Below are 13,787 nucleotides of genomic sequence, written 5' to 3'. Positions count from 1 at the left end.
ATAGACTGGGGATTCTGTTAGTGTACCGGTCACCCCACTGCTTAGCAGACTCCCTTCGCAGAGCTCATGGAACTGGTCTCAGAGCTGGTGTTGGAGTCGCCCAGGATTTTGGTCCTGGGCGACTTCAGCATCCCATTTGGGACCAGTTTGTCAGGTGCAGCTCAGGAGTTCATGGCATTCATGACAAACATGGGCTTATCCCAACTGGTCTCTGGACCCACACATTCTGCAGGTCACACCCTTGATGCGGTTTTCAGTTCTGAACAGATGGATCTGTGGGTGGAGGTGATAAATACCTCTGTGTTGTCATGGACAGACCATTTTCTGGGTCTCCAAATGATTCTGTGTACCTGGACCAAACTTGGATCTGGTATCTGTTAACATCTGCCAATATTTCAATGGATTGGAAATGGCACAATCCTCCATATGGTTGTTTGCAGAAAACGTGGTGAAGGTGGCATTTAAGGGCAAAATTGACTGGTTTTATGTCTCTTCAAGAGGCCAAATTAAAACATTCATTATCTGAAAATACTTGGGGGCATGGGCAATGTAATGGAAGGCCACCTGTGCATGGGCCCTGGATCTTCTGAACTGTGTCCCAGAACTTTTGAGCTGCCCCAATTGCCATCATCTGCCTTAATATGTGCCTGCTTCTTCCCTCTGAACTCAGTAGCCTTGCAGTTACTAGGAGATCTTGGGACTCATTCCCTTAGCAGAGTAATAGGGACTGTAGCATGAAGCCACCAGCCTTTGAAGCTGAAGGGGAGACCTGCCACCTTTCTTTCCACAGTCTTCTCATTGGTTTCATTAAGTCCAAACTGCCCAAAAACACTCACCTAGCTTTCTTCAAGTGTGGCTATTATTATTATTATTATTATTATTATTATTATTATTATTATTATTATTATTATTATTGCTGTTTCTTTTGTTGGTTCTTTTTGCTCTTTTTGTTGCCTTATTGTGGAATTTGGAGGATGTCAGTGAGCATGAGGCTGGCTTCAACGTACATTTTGAATTCTAACTCAGTAAATAATAGCTTCATAAATTCTCAAAGCCAACAAAGTGACATCTCACCATGGTTCTCTGAGCTCCGTATCATGTGTTATAGTCCATGGTCCACAGGTAGCATCCAGAGATCAAAGCCCAAGAGCACAGACCACAGAGTGGCTTTTTCTCTCTTCCTTGTTTTTCCTCTTCTGGTTGGAAAATGTGACGACTGGGCCCTAGAGCCCATTTTATTGCTGTTCAAAGTCCTTTTCAACAACCAGAAGGGGAACAACACCTCCTGAGTGAGCTCTCAGGCTCTCAGCAGGCAGCAGTGCCAAGGGGGAGGCCAACATGGCCCATCCATCAGCCAGAGAAGGAGCACTTGAAACGGGCTCGTTTCTCCTCCCTCCCTCTCTCCCAGCCAGAAAGGACACTGGCTGCAGCTGAGAGTTTCCCCCTGGGATGGAAGGAGCATAGGATTGCAGTCTAACTTCCTGGCAGGCGTGATGGGTGTGAGAGTCAAATAAGGCATAATGTGATAGCAGGGTGACCCTATGGAAAGGAGGACAGGGCTCCTGTATCTTTAACAGTTGCATAGAAAAGGGGATTTCAGCAGGTGTCATTTGTATATATGGAGAACCTGGTGAAATCCCCTCTTCATCACAACAGTTAAAGCTGCAGGAGCTATCCTAGAGTGACCAGATTTAAAAGAGGGCAGGGCCCCTGCAGCTTTAACTGTGGTGATGAAGAGGGAATTTCACCAGATTCCAAATGACACCTGCTGAAATTTCCTTTTCAATACAACTGTTAAAGATAGAGGAACCCTGTCCTCCTTTTCACATGGTCACCCTATGTGATAGGAAAGTGGTCAGGGTTTTTTTTAATAGATAGATTGCACTTGTAACAGCTCTGTAGCCAGTAGACAATGGTGCCATTAGGGTAGGACTTTGGGTCAACGTCCAGGGCTCCATTCAAGAGAATTTAGAAGGTCCCCAAAAACAGCAGAGCTGGATCACTGCATTTTGAAATAAGCAAAGTAAAACACATTATCAGAAATACACAAGAGTGGCAAAGACCTAACTGCACCAGTGGCCGTTCGATATGAGTGTTTCTGCATGCGTGTGGAAGAGCTCTCTTTAATTTCAGGGGGGCTGGATGCCAGGTGGAGGGTAGGAGGCCTTGTAGAGAAGGAAGCTGAACCCTAAGATCAGATCATCCATGTCCAAGACTATTCTCTCTCTCTCAACACCAAGTGCTGGGATCAATGAAGGAGACTTGTGGGCTTTGCGGATGTGTTGGACTACAACTCCCCCCCCCCAAACCCCAGCCAGATGTGTTTATTTTATTTATTTATTATTGCATTTATATCCCACCTTTTTCCCCTCCAAGGAATCCAAGGTAGTGTACATAACCCTCCTCCTTTCCAGTTCATCCTCACAACAACAACCCTGTGAGGTGGATTGGGCTGAGAGTCTGTGACTGGCCCAAAGTCACCCATTGGGTTTCCACGGCCAAATGGGTACTAGAACCCGGTTCTCCCGACTCCCAGTCCAACACTTTAGCCGCTACACCACACTGGCTGTAGTGTAGTTGTGGTCCAACACTGTGTTGGACTACAACTCCCAGAACCCCCCCCCCCCAGCTAACACATCTGTCAGGCACCAGGTACTGCCTTCCGCCCACACTGCACATTGACTTAAACGCAGCTCTTGGCTTCCTGGGGGTGGGTGGGGGGGTGTTTCGCAGCTGGCGAGGGGATTCTGGGACTTGTTCAGCCCATCTGGCGGGCACCAGGTTGGAGAAAGCTGCCTTGGAGCCGAACTCAACGTTGCAGGAAAAGCCCCTTGGCCGCGCTGGGTGTTTGGTTTTTTTTGGGGGGGGGGCGGGTGTTTAGCTCTCCTCTCAGCTGCTCTGGGGCACGGAAGAGAAGCTCCCGTCCGCACCACCGACGGCGTCGAAAACGAAGCGCCGAAGCCCGCGTCGCCTGTTGAACGTGGGCCTGAGGCGAGGGCCGCCCCAGCCGGTCTTGGCCGCCCTGGACGGGACGGGCCAAGCCCCCCCCCGACCGCCCAGGCCGGCTTCCGAGCGCCTTCGGACTCCCGCGCCCGCCCAGGAGCGCACCGGCGAGGAAAAGGTCACCCGCGCGGCCGGCTCTGCCTGTCCCTGCTGCGGGGCGGCAGCCTGCGCGAGGGCAAAGGGGGAGGAGGAGGAGGCGCCGCCGCCAGAAGGCAAGCCAAGAAGAGGCGCGAGGCGCGGGGGCGGCCGCCGCCGCCGCCGCCACTCTCCTCTGGCCGTCGAGCAGCTGGGCCGCGAGGGGCCGTGGCCCGCGCCAAGAGCAGCGGACGGAGGGACGGACGAGCGCCAGCCAGGCGAGTGGCGGACATTGGAGCAGGCGGGGGGTCGGTGGGCGGGCGCCTTCCCTGGGAGCGGGGCGGGAGAGCGCCGCCTTCCCTCCGAGGGGACGCCCTCCGCCCTCTCTCCTCCCGCCCCCAGCTGGCGCCGGGGCAGGCGAGGCCGGGCAGTGCCTGCTCTCGACGGGGAGGGGGGAAGCGGAGCGGGGGGCCCGCCCGCACGCCCGCCTGTTGCCTTTCCAAATATAGCACGTGCGCCTCTCGCCAAGAGGGGGGGGGGAGGAGGAGGTGCGCGGTCGGTCGGTCGGGTTGCACCCCCCCCCATTCGCTTCCGTCCGTCCATCCATCCTCCGCCGCCTCCCTCTCCCTCGGTGTTGGGAATCTGGGCCGTCGACCTGGAATTGCGGAGGGGTGGCGGTGGGAGGGAGGAGGAGGAGGAGGAGGAGGGCAGCGCAGAAAGCGGTCCGCCAGTGGCGCGGGCTTTCCATAGCAACCCAGCCTCGAACCCCCCCCCTCTTCCTCCCCCTCCCGAACCAGCTTGGTTTCCCCCGCTTTAGTGTTTGCTGGGGGACGACGACTGGGCTGCAATCTTCTGAGGCCACAGCTAGACCTAAGGTTTATCCTGGGATCTTCCAGGGTTCGCCCCTGCCTGAGCACTGGATCCCCTGTGTGTCACCTAGATGAACAGGTTTGACCCCTGGACGATCCAGAGATAAACCGTAGGTCTAGCTATGGCCTTGGTTTTCTCTGCTCCTTCCCTCCAAATATGCTGTACTGCTTTAAAGCGCTTTATAACAGTTTTGACAACTGTTGGGGCCCAGGACACACTGCATATACAGGTTTCAAAACGTTTTCAAAGTGCTTTAAAGCGCTTTAAAAGCAGTAGTGTAGATCCCCGCTAAGAGGAAGTTTGGTGGGATGACATGTTGGGGCGGGGGGGGGGGGAGGGCGGAAGAGAACGGAGGGATTTAAATTTCCAGTCCGGAAGGGGTTAATTAGGGTGACCCTATGGAAAGGAGGACACGGCTCCTGGATCTTGAACAGTTGCATAGGAAAGGGAATTTCAGCAGGTGTCAGTTCCTTTGCATGCAGCACCTGGTGAAATTCCCCCTTTCATCATAACAGTTAAAGTTGCAGGCGCTATACTAGAGTGACCAGATACAAAAAGAGGGCAGGGCTCTTGCAGCTTTAACTGTTGTGATGAAGCGGGAATGTCACCAGGTGCTGCATTGCATAACAATGACAGCTGCTGAAATTCCCTTTCCTATACAACTCTTTACGCCGCCCTGAGGTCGTAATGATACAGGGCGGGATATAAATGTTTTAAATAAATAAATAAATAAAGAGACAGGAGCCCTCTCCTCCTTTCATAGGGTCACCCTAGGTAGGGGTACATTAAAGGATGGTGGGAGGCGGCCCTCTCTTGGTGAAGGGTAGAGATGTCCGTCGCTGGAAAATCCGGTTCTGTTTTGGCTCGACAGTTCCGTGGTGTGTACGACTCACTTTGCATCTGTGAGCCGAGCTGGGGGCAGTTCCCCAAACTCTAGAAACTATTTTTTCATATACATTTAGAGGGGGTTTCCTTGGAGTTGTGCAAATTTCTGAGCAACTTGCACAAATTTGGCCACTGTTTGTGCAAATTGGGGCATAATTTGTGCAAACTGCTCAGAAATTTGCACAAATTTCCAGAGCTCCCCACCCTCAAATACGTAGAATTCCTGGAAAATCCACAAAACGCAGCAGGAACCCAAATGACATCCAGGGGGGCATGTCTAATAAAACTCAAACCCCCCGCAAAAAAACCCCACCCCAGATTTCTCTGACATTCCCTAGTGGAAGGTAGTGGAAGGTGAGCTGCCAGACAGGCTACTGTATATGTTCTTTACCGTATATGTTCAGGTGTTCTGAACTTGACAGGGCTCCTCTTTGCGTGTCCCATTCACTTGCACCCATGGCTGTTGTGGAACTGTTGTTTTTTTTTTAAAAAAAATAATCATTTTATTTGCAACGGAACAATAACAACGACAACAAGAACTTCAGCAACAAAAAAGCAAAAAAAAAAAAAAGGGGGGGAAGGAATGGAGAAATGATGTCATAAAATGTATCAATATACAGTAATCATTAACATCTCCCTTCATATGGGGGACGGGGGGGGGGAGAGAGAGAGAAACATAAAGTGGGGGGAGAGGAGATTTAACGCTTCCATTGCAAATATATATATTAATATAAGTGGTCCATATATCTAAATAAGCATCCATACGATATTGATGGTTGTAGCAGATACACTCAAATCTAGCAAAAGCAGTCCTTGGAGTGACTGGTGGTGGGTGTGTTCCCGTCCCAAGCTTGGAGTATAAGTCTCTTTGCAGCTGCAAGGACTCTCAGTGTCCATGTTTGCTCCATCTCTAAATCCCCACATCAGAGGGATGTCATTCAAAAGCGTGTGTACATCCACTATTTTCACAGATTTTTCAAGAGCGTAATTTATACCAGCAATAACTTCCAAGCAAAATGATGCCACCCTGGGACATGCTGACATCATATGCCTCCACAAGTGATGAAGAATTTGAACTCATGTCTTCAGATCTAGACAGCACTAGATCTAGACTGTTGCTAGAATGGATCCCCGTTTGAGATCTAATTCAGGACTGAATGCTGGATTGTCCCATGATGTGGAAAATACCTTAGGATGCCTCTAGAATTGGTTGGCGGTGGGGGAGACATTAGGCCTGTTCAGACAACACGCGAAGCCATGGCTAGGCTGCTAATCCTTTTGCAGCAAAGGATTAGTGAGCATTTTTAAAACATGATTATGCAGCCACCATGGTTAGGAATGGTTCACACAACATGCTAATTCATGGTTCACACAACACGCTAAACCGTGATATTTACCTCAAAATGCTTAACCACCCTGGCTTAGTGTGTTGTCTGAACAGGGTCATTCTCTTCCAGTTATAACCCTCCCATGTTCTTCCACTGCTTTTTCCATCTTTTTCCCCCTACCATAAGAGGAAAAGGCAGAATAACTGCACAATGCCTTTTGATTAGAAAAGATACTGATATATTTTTCAATAGATATACGCAAGAAGTAACAGCTCCACTCCACTCTGAACTGGTCAAATGTCACTTCAAAGACTTTGTCCAGTTCTGGACACCACACTTTAAAATTAATTGGAGCGAGTTCAGAAAAGGACAACAAAGATGATCAGGTGACTAGAAACTAAGTCCTTTTAGGGAAGATTGAAGGAGCTTTGAGAAGACTGAGAGGGGATATGATAGTGTTTTTCAAGTACAGGGTGGGTGGTTCTCAGAAGAGGGCTGTAACCTGATCTCTGTCGTTGAGTAAGACATGAAATAACGGGCTTAAGTTACAGGAATGCAGATTTTGGTTGAACATCAGGAAAACACCGTAACGCTCAGAGCAGTCAGACAATGTAACCAACTGCCTTGGGAGGTGGTGGGCTTTCCATTGCTACAGGTATTCCAGCAAAGACTGAGCAGCCATCTGTCAGGGATGTTCAAACTAGATTCCTGCACTGGGCAGGGGATTGGACTCAATAGACTCAGTGGACCCGTCTAACTCTATGTTTCTGTGATTGGTAATCCTCTGGTTTTGAAGCAGTGAATGTCATGGCCCAGTGGGGACTAGAACCCTGATCTCCTGAGTCCCAGTCCAAGACTAACTGCTACAGACCACACTGGCTCTCCGCCTCTGCAACAGATGGAGTAAGGGTCATGTGTCCATCACTTCTAGGATGCTAGGGAGACTTCAGCCTTCTGGTGTTTCCTACTAGTGCTGAATATGAGCCAACAGTGTGACATGGCTGCAAGAAAGGCAAATGCCATTTTGGGCTGCATTAATAGAAGTATAGCTTCCAAATTGCGTGAGGTACTGGTTCCTCTCTATTCAGCCCTGGTTAGGCCTCATCTAGAGTATTGCGTCCAATTCTGGGCTCCACAATTCAAGAAGGATGCAGACAAGCTGGAGTGTGTTCAGAGGAGGGCACCCAGGATGATCAGGGGTCTGGAAACAAAGCCCTATGAAGAGAGACTGAAACAACTGGGCATGTTTAGCCTGGAGAAGAGGAGATTGAGGGGAGACATGATAGCACTCTTCAAATCCTTAAAAGGTTGTCACACAGAGGAGGGCCAGGATCTCTTCTCGATCCTCCCAGAGTGCAGGACACGGAATAACGGGCTGAAGTTACAGGAAGCCAGATTCCGGCTGGACTTAGGAAAAACTTTCTGACTGCTAGAGCAGTATGACAATGGAACCAGTTCCCTAGGGAGTTTGTGGTCTCTCCCACACTAGAGGCCTTCAAGAGGCAGCTGGACAACCATCTGTCAGGGATGCTTTAGGGTGGATTCCTGCATTGAGCAGGGGGTTGGACTCGATGGCCTTATAGGCCCCTTCCAACTCTACTATTCTGTGATTCTATGATTCTAAGGTGGCTGCTGATGTGGCCAGTCTGGGATTGTGGGTGGAGAGGGGGGTTGACTTAGCTTTCCCCCCCTCCGGTGCTGAAAAGGCTCAGGTTGGCTCAGCCGGCAGGGGAGCGTTGTGTATTGAAGCTCCATTTCTATAGAACCCCAGGGACTTCGGAGTCCGCTTTTGCGAGGGGGATTTTAACTCCCTAAAAGTGTGTAGGGGGAGGGGGGTTGTTAAGGAGGGAGTGTGCCTCTTAAGTAGGCAGAAACAAACAGCTGTGATTTTTACATTGGGAGCGAGTACAGTTTTCTGACAAAGAAGCCAAGTAGGGACAATGGAACTTACCGTGGGAGTAGAATCGATTGTAATGACACGGAGGCAACGGAGAGGGGAGGGTATGGGTGAATGTGAATTTAAAAACAACTCTTAATTCAAGGATACCCAATTAAAATGTACTGCCTGACATCTTCCCCGTCTCCCAGCAGAAACCCAGTGGCCATAGTCGTAATTTTTACTAACCTTGTCAATTACATTTTAATTGAAAAAAGCATCAACAAACACCCAGACATACATCCGCCTCTTCCCAATATTCTCCCAACACCCAGTGCCGGCTGCAGGGTTTTGAGGGACCTTGGGCAGGGTGCCCTCGCTGAGCCTCTTTCCTCAGTAAACCTACCTTTTCGCTTCCATTGTCACCACCTGCAATTGCTCTGCATTCCCTTTCTCATCATTGCCACCGCTGGCTTGCTTGACGGGCAGAGAGCTAAGGAGGGAAATTTGTAATGATGAACCAATAGTAGCAACACAGAATCCAGCGTCAGAGGCAGGAAATTCCTACTTTGCCTCAGTCTTCTCCCAAAAGCGGGTCTATGATGCCATGCTTCTCGCCTGCCCAAGGACCTCCACTTCCGTTACTCGGCTCCGTCCTTTTTCTTCTGCTGCCCCTTACGCCTGGAACGCTCTTCCAGAACACTTGAGAACTACAAACTCAATCACTGCTTTTAAAACTCAGCTAAAAACTTTTCTTTTCCCTATAGCCTTCAAATATTGAGTTTGTTCTGACTCTATACTGTTAGCTTCACCCCACCCAGTGCCTGTCTACACTTCCCTGTGCCTGTTTGCATTCTCCTTCCCTCTTTATTGTTTACTACAACTTATTAGATTGTAAGCCTATGCGGCAGGGTCTTGCTATTTACTGTGTTATCTGTACAGCACCATGTACATTGATGGTTCTATATAAATTAATAATAATAATAATAATAATAATAATAATAATAATAATATGACTCCCCTGGAAAAAGTGAAGCAGAAGTTGAGGGGGCAGGATCGCAGTTTGAGATTGATAAACAAATGGTCAAAGAACACCTAATTTCCTTGAATGAGTTCAAATCTCCAGGGCCTGATGAACTGCATCCTAGAGTAGTGAAGGCGCTAGCGGAAGAACTCTCAGAACCTTTGTCTATTATCTTTGCAAAATCATGGAAGACGGGTGAGGTGCCGGAAACCAGATTCCAGCTGGACATCAGGAAAAACTTCCTGACTGTTAGAGCAGTGCGACAATGGAACCAGTTACCTAGGGAGGTTGTGGGCTCTCCCACACTAGAGGCCTTCAAGAGGCAGCTGGACAACCATCTGTCAGGGATGCTTTAGGGTGGATTCCTGCATTGAGCAGGGGGTTGGGCTCGATGGCCTTTTAGGCCCCTTCCAACTCTGCTATTCTATGATTCTATGAAACCTATATGCACCAGTTGCAGGGGGACATGGGTGGGAGGGTGGTGTTGCGCCGGGTCCTGGTTGTGGGTTCCTGGTTGGCAGCTGGTTGGCCACTGTGGCCTGTTCAGATGAGCGTATTTGAACCGTGGTTATGTGGCCACCATAGTTAGGAATGGTTCACACAACACGCTGAGCCATAACGTTTCCCTCAAAATGCTTAACCACTGTGGCTTAGCATGTCATCTGGACAGGGTCTGTGTGAACAGAGTGCTGGACTAGATGGATCCTTGGTCTGATCCACCATTGCTCTTCTTATGTTCTTAGAAAACATGTCACAATTTTTAAAAGATGTCTGCAGTGGATTGTAAAGGAGATAATTGTTATAGACCTTTTGCAAAGATGTGATACTGTCTGGTTGCTTTTATTGGTATTCTGTATTGCTACATCTTTTATTATTATTTTTTGTATTGCTATATTTCGTATGGACAAATCAATTTCATTCATTCATTCAGATTAACAAAGCTTCCCCCAAGAATGCAGAATGCATTCAAAGATTGAACGGACACAGATCCGACATCAGAAATGGCAGCGTTCAAAAACCAGTAGGAGAACGCTTGAGCCTCCCAAGACACTTTGTCACTGACCTTAAAGTGGCCATCGCGGAGCAAAGAACTTCAAAGGGAGATTAGAGCGAAGGACTGCTGAGTTGGAATGCATCAACAGGTTTAATTCTAGCACCAGAGGCTTGAATCAGGATAAAGGATTTTTATCATACTGCATGTGTTAATTGGCTTACCTAGCGCCAGGGTATTTGCAGTATCAGCAACAACAGCACTGTGAATGACCACTGTCAGTAATGTGATCGCCTATCTCAGTACTTTCTTCATTTAATTTCCTTTTGATGTCACTGCTTAGAATTCTTCACCACCACCAAAACCACCAAACCATAAAATAACATTCCTTCTTTCCCTGGTAGTCCTCCCACATCCTTATTCAGGCACTTGTTCTCAGTTGCAAAGATGTTCTAAGGTTTCTCTCTGGAAGGCACTGGGGGGTGGGGTGTAGCCAGCTTCCTGGAGTGCATCTTCTTTGGCTGATGGGAGTGGGCCAGGCTGTGATGTTCTTCCTGGAAAACATGGAAGTCTTCCGTCCCCTGGCCGATGGCAGAGGCCAGAGTGTGCTCTGTAGACCCAGGCAACAGGCAGATGTATCGAAATGGTCTTTCTGGCTGGGAAGGGTGAAGCCAGCTCCCTGCATCTCCTCCTTCTCTGCCTGATGAATGGGGCCGGGTTGGTCTTCCTGTTTCTGGGGAACATGGGTGGGAGGGTGCTGTTGCACCGTGTCCTGCGTGTTCATCCCTGGCTGATGGCTGCTTGGCCACTGTGTGAACAGAGTGCAGGACTAGATGGACCCTTGGTCTGATCCAACAGGGCTCTTCTTATGTTCTTATGTTCTTACCGTGCTGTTCTTCCTGGGAGGCAAGGGATGCAGCCTCCCAGTCGATTGACAGGCATGGCCACACACAGCCAGTGTCGGAAGCTGTTGACGTCGGGCAGTGAGCGGCTGGTGTGAGGATGGTTGTTGTTGGCTGCTGTGAAATGAAATTGTTGCGTTTCAGATATCCAGGGACTAGGCGGTGGCAGAATTTGCCTGTGAAGTGAAGAACAGGGAGTGCTATCTAAAAATGGTTGCTCCGCTTTGTCTTGCATATTTCGGGCGGTGCCCAAGGCCCTCCCGCTCTTTTTCAGATGAAGTTTGGATCTCCTCTGCCCTGTCAGGGTAGGTAAGATTGGGCACATCGCTGCAGCTTTTTTGGTGGTGGCCCCACGGCTGTATTTTACTATCTTATGGATTGTTTGCAAAAAGCCCAGAGAGCTTCGGCTATTGGGTGGCATAGAAATGTAGTGAATGAGATGCTGCTGCTGATTAATAATAATGTGCTTCCTAGAGAGAGCTCCCTGAGCGCTCAGCAAATGCATGTTCCAAAGCCTACATTTCCCAGGCTTCCCCAGAGGTTTGTAGGAAATGCCTATAGACCTTCTCTCTTTTCAGTGGCTTATTGGATCAACCCAGTCATTTTGCAATGGCGTAATCAGTTCTCTTTGTCTGATGGGTTTTTGAGTGTTTTGGCCTTGGATATTACAATCTGCCTAGAATGGATACCAGTTAGATCTTCTTTTTTAAAACGAATTCACACGTTTAAATACATTCAGAGTTTATGCCTGTTGTCATCGAGGGGTTGGGTATTGGGAGATGAGAGTTCAAATACTGTGACTGAGGAGGGTATGGAACATACTGATTAGGGTGACCCTATGAAAAGGAGGACAGGGCTCCTGTACCTTTAACAGTTGTATTGACAAGGGAATTTCTGTAGGTGTCGTTTGTATATATGGAGAACCTGGTGAAATTTCCTCTTCTTCACCACAGTTAAAGCTGCAGGTGCCCTGCCCTCTTTTAAATCTGGTCACTCTAGGATAGCTCCTGCAGCTTTAACTGCTGTGATGAAGAGGGAATTTCACCAAGTTCTCCATATATACAAACGACACCTGCTGAAATTCCCTTTTCTGTGCAACTGTTAAAGATACAGGAGCCCTGTCCTCCTTTTCATAGGGTCACCCTAGTAATACTGATGGCTACCAACCATAGCAATAGTGCTGCCTGGCTTTTTAAGGTCTTCATTTTAGTCCCAGTGGTTTGAATTCTGTCTGATTTTGGAAGAGGGTTTTTTTTTTTTTTGGAATCTATGGTGTGTATTATGGTGCTGTTGGGTAGTTGTTGTTGCTGCTGTTTTAAAAAAATTGCTTGCAGATTTGATTATATTTTATTGTGTCTGAATTTGTACCAGCAGGGGTGTACAACCTCTTTCAACCCGAGGTCTGAAATCCATTTCAGAATCTCTTGGGGGTGTCATGTCTAACCCTACTGCCCCTGTTTTGGGAGAAGGTATTTCAGGAAATCAATCAGAATCAGATTCAGAAATAGAGGCGGTGGCGCCAGACACCAGCCAGGCTGTACCTATGGGAAAAGAAGCTTTCATGGGCGATTCCCCAGCTGGGAGTCAGCCCTCTCCAGAGCTTATCTCCTCAAGGCCAAATCCTACACACTCAGTGGGAAGTGAGCTTTCTTCCTGAGGTGAGCATCCCAACAAGCTAGCTGATGCTAGGGTCCGCCGGAAGCTCAAACGCATGGAGCGGAAGGAAGGCGTGAGAAAGTCCGTCCGACTAGGATTGCACCAGAACCTGCCTCCGCACCAGGTTTTCTGAAGTAATGGGCCTTTGGGAAGTAGCTTCCTATTCTTCTTGAGCAGACAATTTTCTTGCTTAGTTTGCAAAGTTTTGAGTAGGGGAAAGTTTCCAAGAGATTAGACTCTCTTCAGGTAGAAGAGACTTTGTTGCTTAATAAAAGCTTTGTGGATTACTTAGCAAGCCTCGTCATTTGCCTACCATCGAAAGCAGGAGTTTTCTGAGAAACACGTCAGTGGGGTGAAGACAAGAAGCAAATGGAGTGGGCCCCCAAAACACTAAAAATACCAGTGTATTTTAGCTTAGAGCTCTTACTATGAATATCTAAGGTTTATGAGATGCATGTCAACCTTTTTGAATGGTGGTGGTTGTAGGACACGTAAACAGGAAGCCACCAAACAATCAGGGAATCAAGGGGGAGGGGCTAGGCAGAGGGGTCAGTTGAGCAACCCTGGAGGGCTAAAGTTGACCCCCCCCCCGGCCTGCCGTTCTGCACCCCTGGCCTAGAGAGAGGAAAGGTGCAATCCTATGCATGTTAAGACCGTGGGGGAAAGGTCCTACAACTCCCAGGATTCTGCATCTGGATGGGGGATGCTGGGAGTTGTAGGCCTTTTTTTCTGTCTAAACATGCATTGGATCGGCCACTTAGTCTATGAGACCTTTAAGAAATCTAGAATAGGGGGGGGGGAAACATGACTATGCAGTAGGACCTTTGTTCAGCCCTTGGGGTGCTTACAGATGAAGCTTTTGTTGTGAAATTGTCCCCATCTCATTCATGGAATTTTAACAGGAGAAAGGGGGATTTCGTCATCTTCTATTTGTAACCCTCCTATGTTCACCCACTGCTTCTTTCATCTTTTTTCTTACCATGAAAAAAAGTACTCGGTTAAGGAAAGATAGATGGGATATCTGTGTCACGCCTGCTCGTCGTTAGGACTAGGAGCCCTTCGTCTCTGGAAGCATCGTGGGTGTTAGAAAGCGCACAGATCTCTGGACTGCTGCCCCCTGTGGAGAGCTGCTGACCTGCAGATGGCAGCCTTCTTGGTGAAGGCCCCTCCACCCACA

Source organism: Elgaria multicarinata, chromosome 18, assembly GCF_023053635.1.
Source record: "Elgaria multicarinata webbii isolate HBS135686 ecotype San Diego chromosome 18, rElgMul1.1.pri, whole genome shotgun sequence".
Taxonomy (NCBI): Eukaryota; Metazoa; Chordata; class Lepidosauria; order Squamata; family Anguidae; genus Elgaria; species Elgaria multicarinata.
The sequence above is the reverse complement of the archived record's forward strand: the minus strand, read 5'-3'. Positions refer to the sequence as shown.